Source organism: Ochotona curzoniae, unplaced genomic scaffold (assembly GCF_017591425.1).
Source record: "Ochotona curzoniae isolate NIBS_2020 unplaced genomic scaffold, NIBS_Ocur_1.0 scaffold_4506, whole genome shotgun sequence".
Taxonomy (NCBI): domain Eukaryota; kingdom Metazoa; phylum Chordata; class Mammalia; order Lagomorpha; family Ochotonidae; genus Ochotona; species Ochotona curzoniae.
In genome coordinates this window covers 45,632,629-45,643,583 of record NW_024467119.1, presented here as the reverse complement: position 1 = coordinate 45,643,583, position 10,955 = coordinate 45,632,629, and the positions used below count along the sequence as shown (strand labels likewise).

The following is a 10,955-nucleotide window of genomic DNA, read 5'->3' as shown; positions in this document are numbered from 1 at the left end:
ACTCAAGCTGGGATGGAAGAGGATTCTAAGGCAGATAGAAGTTGCAACTGATCATTTTTACCCAGTTGGAAATTTTCAATACTCAAATATAACTTTGGTCAGAGGGTATATAGAGTTATGAATATTGTGAAAAAGGTTTAAGTCTAGTTCAAAATTGCACCCAAGGGATAGGAAGAAACACATTCTTTTAAGAAATCTTATTTTTTTTTGTTGTTTAAAAATGTATTTAGAGCACATAAAACAAGGCAACATCTATTTTTTCTTCTCTGCCTCTGGAATGGGGTCTGCTGGCGGCTCCTCCACCATGGCACTGTTGCTCTCCCAGCCGGTGTTATCTCACTGGTTTCTTGCCCACCCCCCTCCTGCCCACTCCTCCTTAACCTTAGGAGTACACATGCCTTCTTTGCCATTCTGCTGGCTCTGTTGTTTCTTCCAGTTGTGTCTTCTCTGGTGCCATTGAAACGCTCTTGTCCTCTCCGTTGTCCTAGACTTCGTTCTCCACTTGTTCTTCCTCAGCAAGGAAACTTATCTGGATGCACTTGGCCTGCCCTGCTACTTCCTTCTCCCTCTCCTCCTGCCCTGTGCGGGCCTGCTCTTCTGCCTGTGCAACTTCAGATGCAACTTTTCCATATTTGCCTCTACCTTCAAGCAGCACAACCTTTTGAGTTCATTGTTAAATGAATCTGTGCTTTCTAAGGTATTTCCTTTTCTTTTGCTGGTATCACTCCTCTATTTGAAGAAGTTGAGTTTCCACCTATTGCTGATGAACCATTAAAGACTGGACACATTGCTTCAGGACCTTCATTAAAGCTGCTGTGATGACAGACTGCACGTGGAGCACCACAGTCTCACTAAGAATCGCAATAATGAGGCAGTGGTTTCTGTGGAAACCAGCGATGGCTGCATGCTTCGTTGAAAAGCCATCATCATAATCATCAGGGTTTTCTGGGAGACAGATGCTCCTGTAAGGCTCCCCTTTCTCCATGCGAGACTCTCTGTCGGCTTTCTTCCTCCAGGATGGTCTCTGCATGACTTCGGCATTGATGTCAATCAGGGATACCAGGGGAATTGTGATACACCTTCACAGACTCAATATACTCGATCTTCTCTGCTTTTCATTTGTTTAAATGCTCTTGTTCCTCTTCATTGGTGAGCTCTCACTATATGCCACCAAAATCTTTCCAAATTCCCACAACTTTCGGTTAGGGTTGGAAGCATTTATTTCTTCACAGACCTTTTTCTGCACCTCATATAGGGCATTAGTGGCTTATCTGGTGGTTTGAGGGGTTTTGGAATCATAACACCAGAGGCAGCAAGCCCTGGCTGTTGGTGCCTGGGTTTCCTCCCAGCCCGTAGTTGTTGTAGGCAACATGACTGTACGGTGTGTACAACATGACTGCCCTGGTGTGCTGCGCATTTGTATTGCAGGAGCTGGGGTGGGAGGTGAGGCATTAAGATAGTCTTTTTGACATTTTGGAAGATTAAGTTCTCAGTTCCTTAAGAGTGGATATGATAGACATTGTGGGCAGGAAAAGCTCCCACAGCTCTCTGACTCCACTTCCCTTTTCTGAAACACATTCTTAGATTGGAAAAGGGAATCTCTCTCTCTCTGTCTCACACAAACACACTCACACGCACAGAGATCTGTTGTATTCATTTTATTTCAGTAAGCACTGGCATTTACAAAGGGCTTCCTCCATGCCTGGTGCTGTTCGTTTACATGTGATATACACCATTCAATATTCACACAAACTCCATCAACAGATGCTATCACTTCCTTCACATGCAAATGAAGAAACTAAGTTCCAGAGATGTTAAATAATCCACAAGATCATACATCCAAAAGGTGGAAAATCTGAAGTTTGCAGTGGTATAGCTCAGGAGTTTGTGCTGTTAATTACACTAAGCTTTGCTCACTCAGAGAAAATGACTTCGCCAAACGCTGTTAGACACAATAAATAAGCAGGCTAGAATACTGGTCTGTAAGCAGGAGCTGGGCAGGTAGAAGCCCATGGCTGCACTTTGGAGCTCCTAACTGGAATCTGCATGCAAAAGGTTTGCTGGGGATCTGTAGGTTTCATTCTCAGAGGATTGGCTGACCCAGCATGGTGCACCTCCACTTCAGAACAACAGATAAGACATTCTTAAAAGTGGGCCTGTTTAGGAATGGGTGTTGTGAGTCACTGGGGTAAACCATGACTTGGGACTAAGGCCTAGAGGTGGAGTCAGGCCTTCTTCCTGATAATGCGCACGGGAGGTTGTGGGTAATGATCCAAGTAGTTGGATCCTTCTATCCAGGTGGAGATGTGGACAGCGATCCCATATTCTGGCTTCAATCTAACTCAGCTCCAGATATTGAGGGCACTTGGAGAGTAAGCAGGCAGATGATAGAAGATCCCTTCCTTTCTCTCCCTGTCTCTCCCTTTCTCTTTGCCATGGTGTCTTTAAAAATTTAAGAAATAGTGGGGGGGCACATTTGGTGTATTTATTTCTGAATATTACCTAATCTATTTCTCTCTCCTTTCCAATTACTTTTGCTTCTGCTCTGGCCCCTGTTACCTGGGTACCTAGCTCTGCTGCATCAGGGGGCTAATGTTAAAAGCTGTTATTTAATTAAAGCCCTCTTTTAATTGCAAGGTGACAGTGCATTGAACCTAAAAGCTTTTCTGACTAAGTGGCTGCTAAATGCCATGTCTTATGCATAATCCTCTCCTTTGTATGCAAAGACTCTAGACATCACAGTTCCAGACTGTGTCCCAAATTATTTGATCTGATTAATTATTCTGATAGACACTTTATTTCCATTATAAATTAGACATAGTGGAGAATTCATTAATGGAAAAAAAAAATGTAGATACTTTATTGCACAGAGTTAAAAAGTTCCAACCTTGAAAGTCAGAGAATACAAAGTCAGTTTTCTTGAACTCTATTACCCTCTGAAACTTTTTATGTGACTACAATATAATAAAAGTGGTTTTATCGCATTCATGTAAAAATCATGTCAAAATAATGAGTCTGCATTGAGGGTTACAATAAAAAAAAAAAGGAATCTGAATGCTGCTTTCCTTTTGCATTTATTCTAACTGTATCATTGGAAATGCCACATCTCCTCCTTCCGGTCAGCTTTTAGGGAAGGAGATGGAGGTGGTGAGGACTCAGAGAAGGCAAGCTGAGTTAAAATCACCTGGGAGGAACTTGGCTTCCTTTCCTTACTCATTTTCACCTTTCACTTCACAATTTGATATTTAAGTTTTTTCTGTATATCCACAGATTATTTGCTTTTTTAAAGAAAGGTTTATTTATTTTGTTTGAAATAAATGCAAAAGGGAAAACTTTTTATAGTTTATAGGGAAAACTTCCCTCTGCTGCACTGGCCAGGGATGGGTCAGATTGAAGTTAGGATCCATGAGTTTCCTGGTCCAGGTAGAATAGATGAAGTGTTTAGTGTCAGATGTCACTAGCCAAGGCCCTCCCCACAATACAGTATCAGCAAGGGTTGTACTTCTTGCCAAAGTGCTTCTTGTTGGGGGTCACAATGTCCTCTACGATATTTTACTCCAGCACCTGGGTTGTACCCTCTACCAAGGCCAGTTACATCTATTCCAATAGATCCAGGCTTTTGATCACCACCTTGTGGTTGGTTGCACATGGTTGTTTTAAGATTCAAATTTTGATAGATTCAAAAAGAAATTCAAAATCTAAAAAATTTTTATCTGATTAATTAGTGCAGTTAAATATGAATGATTATAAAATTCCTTATCCTCACAAACTGAATTTAAAGCATAGTAAATTTCATTGCAGCATTGTGAAGTTAATATTGCATAGTATGGGAATCCAGAATCAACCATTCAATTGGGAAATTCATGGGTTTTGTGGAACGTTTACATCAAGGGGTTTTCCACAGGATTCTGAAAGTCCTCATTAAAGACAGCAACTCAATTCTGGCAATGGGCACAGTAGTTAAAGTTACAGCATAGAATGTCTATATCCCTTATTGGAATGTCTAGTTAAAGACCCAGCTCCTGAACTTCTGATCTGGTTTCCTGCTAATGCACACCCTGGAAGGCAGCAGATAATGGCTCAACAACTTGGGTTCCTACCAACTACGTGGGAGACCCAGATTGAATTCTAGGTTTAGGTCTGATCCAACTCTGGCTGTTCACACTCCAAATAATTCCTTTAAGAAGGGAAACTATGGGTAGAATATCTGTGCTGCACCCTTAACTAAAATAAATAATAATGAATAAATAAATCAGCAATTCTTCCCTCACCCCTCCAAATTCCCAATACCATTCTTAGCTATAAACGCCTTCAACGTCTGAGCTGCACTTTCTGATACCAACTTATATTTAGATAACATTTTGGGATAAACTACCAGAATTACAGAAGTATTATTGACATCAGAATATGATGTACTGAATAGTTACATAGCATACTATGAGTTTGGTTCCTTTCTGGGCAGGTATTTAATATAGGAGTTAAGACATGCACATGTGCCTTATAAGTGTGCCCAGGTTTGAATCCTTGCTCTGCCTCTTAGCTTCAATATCCTGCCACTTCAGCCACTGGGAAGGGAGTGGCAGTAATGACTCAGGTGATAGTCACATACCAGCGACACCTGGGATGAGCGACTAGCTAGTTTTTGTCACATTACTGGCATTGCTAATTGGATCAATTTCTCAAATAAATCAATTAGGAAAAAAAGTACTTACTCAATTTTTATGTTTATCTTTGATTCTTTCCACGTAGATAATCAAATCTCTCTCTTCCAGTATGAATGGCCTTTATCAGTTGCCAAGTGAAATGGAAGAGGGATTACAGCTGTTCCTGTTGCTGGGACGCATCCACACACTCCCTCTCCACCCTCCAAGAGGCCCATCAAATTTCTTATATATCAGTTTTATTTCCAAATGCTCAAATATATCAGAATGGTATCTCTCAACAATATCTATTTTAAGTTTACCTCCAGAATGACAATTGATTGATATCAGTCATTCTCTACTCTATTGCTATACAAAAAAAATTTACTGAGAAAACAAGAGAATAATCAGTTTTAGAGTTTTATCTTATCAAAATGGTTGGGGAAAGTCCATACCTTAATGGATATTTTGATTATATTAATGTGTTTAAAATGGATTTTTTTTCAAAATATTTGTTTGGGATGCAGACGTGGACATAAAGCTCCTTACTCATTCATGTCCCAGGTACTGAGGAGACAAAGCTGGGAGCCAGGACGTGGGGACTGAACCCACACCCTCTGATGCGGGACATGGGTATTCTGGCCAAAATCTTAACTGCTGGACCAAAGGCTCAGCCCATTCTATTTTTAACTTTGGAAATACAAAATAAGCAATATTCTAGATATGAAAGGGAGTTCATTCATTCATTCTCTCATTTTTTAGTAAATGTTTTCAATACTTACTCAATAGCATTTGATGCACCCAAAGTGGCAATTCATGTGATTCAAATTAGTGCTGTATGTCTATCACCCTGCTAGGTACTTCATCATAATAGGCTCATCCAGCTGTGTGGTTTATAAAGGAGGAAGGAAAATAAAGGCAGCTTTTAAAGCCCATTGATAGAGCTTTATAAGAACAATGAGGAGAAACAAATTTCTGAGAACTAAACAAAAACATTCTTGTTGGTATATTCGCACTGGAGGTTCACCTCCTGCAGATTTAGGGTGCAGTAGGGTTTCTTGTTACATCACTGTTCTCAATTTGACTGTGTTGCTGAAAGTCCTCTATGACAGGTGCTGAAAAAATGAAAGAGGCCCCTCTTAAATATAAACAAAAACATCAGAAAGTGGGGAGTGTCTGCAAATTTGTCTATTTATTTTCATGCAAGGTGAAGAAATCTTCAGCCTACTGGGTAAATACACTTTAATTGTTTAATTGGCTTTTGGCTAGAATGCCTTCAGGAGAATAAAAAATAGTGTATAAATTACACTTATTTGGTGGAAAGTGAAAAACTACAACGAAAGCAACCTCTGAATTGCACTCTGAAGCCAGAAATATCTAGTGCAGTAATGATTTACTCATGCTGCTTTTCCCAGGAACGATCAATGAAAGAGGGGAAGTCAAATTCTACTTTGAACCTGTGTTCAATAAAGAATAAAGTATAAGAGCTGAAAAAGAAATCAGGACTACATGATTTGGAAGCAGGAAATAGTAAGAGAAAGTTCAAACAGGGGTGTGTGAAGAGGAATGGAAAGAAACAAAACTGTTCCATTAAAAAGGTGTTTAAGGGGCTTATTCTCCCTCAGTGCACATGCATATAAATTCTATTAGTGTTAATAGGATGTAGATGTGTGATTCAAGAGAATAGAGTGGCTTGTGTATCCATGGTTAAAAGAAATCTAGAAAAACTCAGTTTAAAGACCACAGTTAGGAGTCCAACAGACTCATGGGTATCTGCAAGGAAGGCATTAATTTTAATTAATGGTATAGCATATTTTTCTTTTTCTAAAGACAATATTTAAAACAATGACCAAGGGAAAATAATTTAAAATAAGCTCAAACTTAGCTCTCAAAATTATGGCTTGGATTTAAGGGTTTAAAATCACATTCTTGCACTCCAAATGGTGAAATTGGCCATTTGTATCAGATTGATAATTTCCATTCACGTTGGAATATTGAGTTATATAAAAATTGAAATACACTGCCCATTTTTCTTAGCATACACATATGTGTCCACATTACACACACATTCGGATTCATTAACATAGAAACAATACTCTAGCCTTGGGTTATTTACAAAAGGGAACACGATCAGACTGGATTTAAGAAAAAATACATACTGGTGCACAGATTAGCAGAAATGTCACTGAAACAAAAATCAGTTTTTGGAAGAATAATTTGAGATGCTTTTGCTATGGGTAATATAAGAGTTTCAGAGGGACAGTACAGTTTTTTTTCCAAAAGACACAGAAAACCAAGGATGATTTCCTTTATAGAAAAAAGTTGTGGTTACATATCAAGGGTTTCTTTGTATTCTTACCTATTTCTTCTAAGCCACAAGAAATAGTTATTTGAAATCAACCTGTTGTAATCCTCTACTTTATTCCTTGTAACCCTATGTTTATTAAATAATTACTCACATATTTAGGTAAAGAAGAAAATCTGAATATAATAGTTGATTTGAAGAAAAGAAAGTTTTATCTGAAGTGCTTTCTTTGAAGTGTCTCCTCCTTCATATTTGGACAAAGTTGAGTTGAGCACTGAGAATTGCTTTAGACAGAAATTGAATACCTAAGATTTAATGTAATCTCTTTTCTAGTGAAAGAAACAACATTTAGGAAGGAGAATGGAGTGAATTCTCCTCTGGACCAATTTAATAAGAAGCAGATCTTAGAGGGACTTGATATCATACTCTTGCATCTAGCTTTAATCTTCACTCTATGATGTTTCCAATAGAGTGATGCTGAAGTCATCCTTCTTGTTATGAAGAACTAAGCCTCCAATATTCCCATTAATCATTTAAAATTTTTCTTTATATTTTAGGAAGGCATATAACAGGATTTTTAGAATTGAAAGTTTATAAAATTTGCACATGCAGAAATAACTCCAAGTATAAACACATGTCTGTAAGTACTCACCCATCACTAAGTGCCTGTGTAAACCAAAAGCTCCAACTGAGGAAAAGTTAACAGGTAAACATGGGAAGTCTAAGGAGACCACTGCCATGTCTAGTGTGGGTTCTTTGATGGACAGTGCATGAAACACCGCCAGATTAGTGAATTTAGTTTTGATATAAATAGTTGCTAGTAGTAGCAGCACAGACAAGGGAGTGGGATAGTAAACCAGGAGCTCTTAGTGGGAGGTGTAACACAAGCTGTGAGACATAAAGGAAGACATTTAAAAGCATGTTTGCCAAAAAGGTGGAGCAACTGGAACTCTCATTGGGTACTTACCACTCAGAAAAACCGTGGCCATGGTGCAGTTTACATGTCGCTTTTCCCCCGCCAAACCTCCAGTTTAATTAGATTGCAAAGCAAGTGTCAGACACAGAACATTTAGAAGGGGATCAGTGTTTTCCTCAGAATATTGTGTGAGTTTTCATGGAAACTGGTTAGTCCTTGAAAGAGCAGGTTGGTAAAGAGCCAGCCAGCTTTCTCATCTGTGCTGTCCCCCCTTCTGTTCACTCGCTCTTACTGCTCTCAATGTACTCCCACCTTTTGATGCCTTTGAACAAGTCTCTCCCCAGAAGTGACTTTTTAATCCTGAACATCCTTGCCTCAAATCCATGAGCCAGTGTAAACTTCTTTATAAGACACGTAGTTTCAGCTATTCTGTTTTGGAACCAAAACAAAAAAAGGACTCAGACAGAGTTTATTATAATTGAACATTTGCAAATTGCTTGAATCAGCCATTTCACTACTGGGTATTTAAGCAATGAAAATGTGACTTGAGTAAGTGTGCTAGCTACACCAGTGATATCTGTGACCATTGGATCTGAAATAATTAAGTACTAACAGTAAAGTATATTAATAAATTATGGCTTATCAAGTAAAGAAATACATATAGTAACAGGAACAAAGGAAGTACAAGCAAATTCAGTATGAGAATGAATCTCACCTTCATATTATGAAGCAACAAATTCATAGAAAACCAAATAGGCCTTGTTTGATTTCATTTTTAGAAAGTTAAATGAATTAGGTTAAACTCAACTTATCCCTCTCCAATGAGGAAAAGAGAAACAATTATGATTTTTCTTAATCAGGCTATGGGTCACACAGGAGTGTGCCATTTGTCAAAATTCACTGGGCTGTAGCCTTATGATTTTTTGTGGTTTAATATAATTTTTATGTATGATAACCTTCACTAAAAAACGTACCTTCCTTCTCAAATATGTACCAACTCTGTAGAAGCTTGGGAACTCAAATCAGGAGAAGATCTGTAGGAAGGAAAGGAGATAGAAAAGCTTAAATCTGGGAGAAAAGCTGGGTGAGGGTGCAGCCAGTTTGAAATAAAAAATACAAACTTAAACCTGTTGAGGTATAAGCAAAGTATCACTAAGCAGTTTGGATTTAACTCCCAAGCCCTGCATGGATTTAAAGGACTCTTATTGCTTGTACTTTAAAATTGCTCTATTTTTCAAACTCTGTTCTGCTTTTTATAGATAGCATACCATGTATCAAATATATCAGCTTTTACTGATTCATTGAAATCCTGGTTTCTCATCAGTGCAGAGGTTTAATTACGATTGCCAGAGACTCAAAGTGAAATTCCTAATGATACAGGGGTTCTTTGTTCTCTTAGTTCACTTAAGCTGCCATAACAAAAATATCACAGGCTAGTAGCTTAAACAACACATGTTTATTTTTCACTGTTGTGTAGAGTAGGAAGCTAGAGATCAGGGCAGTAGTAGATTCAGCATCTGGAAAGGGCCGGCCTCAAGTGTGTAGATAGTCGCTCTTAAACTCCTTGTACAGTGTAAGGGCTGAGGGAGCAACTGAGTTCTCTGTTGTAAAGGGACTAATCAATGAGATCATGAGGGTTCCCAGCCCCAAGGCCTAATAAGTCTTCAAAGACCTCACTTTGGGAGTTAAGATTTCAGGATACAAAGAGTGACAAAGAAAAAACTAGTAAACACATCAAGATGTCAGCTATAAATCTAATGATATCAATAACTATTAATTGAAATTGTATGGACATCTTAATTAAAAGAGACAGGAGGTGAGCATTTGGTGTGGTGGTTAACGTGCTGCTTGGAATGCTCACACCCACACAGAGTGCCTGCTTAGAATTCCAGCTACCCCACTTCTCACCCAGTTGCCTGAAAATGTAAACTCCCAGAGACAGCATGTAGCTGGCTCCTGTTGCTCACAGGGGAGAGTTAGAGCGAGTCCTAGGCTCCTGGTTTCCGCCCCCGCTTGCTGTGAGTTTTCAGGTAGTGAATCAGCAAGTGGAAGATTGTTTTGCCTCTGCATTTGCTTCTTTCAAATAAAATGTAAATAAATTAATAAATAAAATGATCACTTACAAAGAGAAGTATCTAACTGAATAAGAGAGTACACCCGATAACATATGCCTGCCTGAGTATATGTACAAAACCAAGTTGAAAATAAGAAGAAAACCAGGAGAGGAAAAAGATATTCTGTGTTTTATGGTTTAAATAGAATTTGGTCTCTTTAAGTCTATAGGTACCTTGAATTTCTAGTCACTGTGCTTCTGATTCCTTCCTTCTTATAGAGAGCTTAGGAAGGTGTCATTCTATCACCTAAATCCTGCCCTGTTGTGGGACAACCTTACCCATTACTTAGATTTTAACCATATATTTTCCAACAGACCCACTGACAGGTAGTGCCCAACTTTGTTTGACCGGAGGCTCCAGACAGGAACAAAACAAAACAAAAACAACAACAACAAAAAAACAGGGACTTTATGGTTAGAACCAAATGAAGTGCATGAAATATCACTGTTGTTTAACTATGGCCACAAAATGCCAATATCTATTGCGTTCCTTTCACAGCTCTAAAAGCATTTTCTTCCTTATAATTTCTCCAGTTAGCTTACTCCCAGCTGGGATTCTGGTGGGAAGCTAGGGCCAAGCTCCATGATATCTGACAGTTGTGTGCCGATTCCTTCTGCACCTCTACGTCTTTTGCTTAAGAATAATCACATAATTAAGGATGCCCTTAGGGCTAATAGAGGGAAATCAGGTTATGATATTCAAAGCTCCACATACCCCATAGTAACTATACCTTCCTGGGAAACAGGTCTTTCAGTGGTTTTTCCTGTGAAAATATCTCAGGCAGAAAAACTGTTGGGGAGGAGCTTGGAAGGGCTGCACCCCTCTCTGCCCATTTACCATGATGCAGAAATAGGATGGACACGCATAGGTCATCAACCTAATAGTTTACAGGAAAGATATTTAAATGACTGGTTGTGGTGGTGAGGTCTTGTGGTCTAGATTTTCCATGGTAAAAAAGAAATGGGGTTAAAAACGTGTGT

At 38.8% G+C, this 10,955-nt stretch overlaps 1 pseudogene; it reads right to left on the bottom strand.

The window, feature by feature from the left end:
* Positions 1-252: 252 nt before the first annotated feature.
* LOC121147494 lies at positions 253-7,934 on the bottom strand (annotated as a pseudogene).
* Between the last annotated feature and the right edge of the window lie 3,021 nt (positions 7,935-10,955).